Raw genomic sequence first — 422 nt, forward strand, 5'->3', positions numbered from 1 at the left:
GCATTGGTGGTATAGTGGTTAGCATAGCTGCCTTCTAAGCAGTTGACCCGGGTTCGATTCCCGGCCAACGCAGCACTTTTCCACACCCACAATTCCTTGCTGAAGAAATCTGTCTATCTATCTAATGTCACATCAATTGTTACCTTATTGGAGATCAGTGTTGTACCAGATTGAGCTGCTAGAGGCAGAGTTTTCCCTCCTCGTTTCTCTAAATGTTTTCCAGCATTCGTGGTATAGTGTTTAGCATAGCTGCCTTTCAAGCAGTTGACCGGGGTTCGATTCCCGGCCAATGCAACACTTGTCCACACCCACAATTCCCTGATGAAGAAATCAATCTGTCTGTATCTATCTATCTATCTATCTATCTATCTATCTAATGTAACATCAATTGTTTCCTTATTGGAGATCAGTGTTGTACCAGA

General features: G+C 43.1%; 1 non-coding gene across 1 annotated transcript; it reads left to right on the plus strand.

Annotated features, from left to right (window-relative positions):
* On the plus strand, nucleotides 1-72 carry trnar-ucu. The gene has a single exon. It is a non-coding gene; the product is annotated as a tRNA-Arg (tRNA).
* Nucleotides 73-422: the final 350 nt, after the last annotated feature.

Source organism: Pygocentrus nattereri, chromosome 17 (assembly GCF_015220715.1).
Source record: "Pygocentrus nattereri isolate fPygNat1 chromosome 17, fPygNat1.pri, whole genome shotgun sequence".
NCBI classification, from domain to species: Eukaryota; Metazoa; Chordata; class Actinopteri; order Characiformes; family Serrasalmidae; genus Pygocentrus; species Pygocentrus nattereri.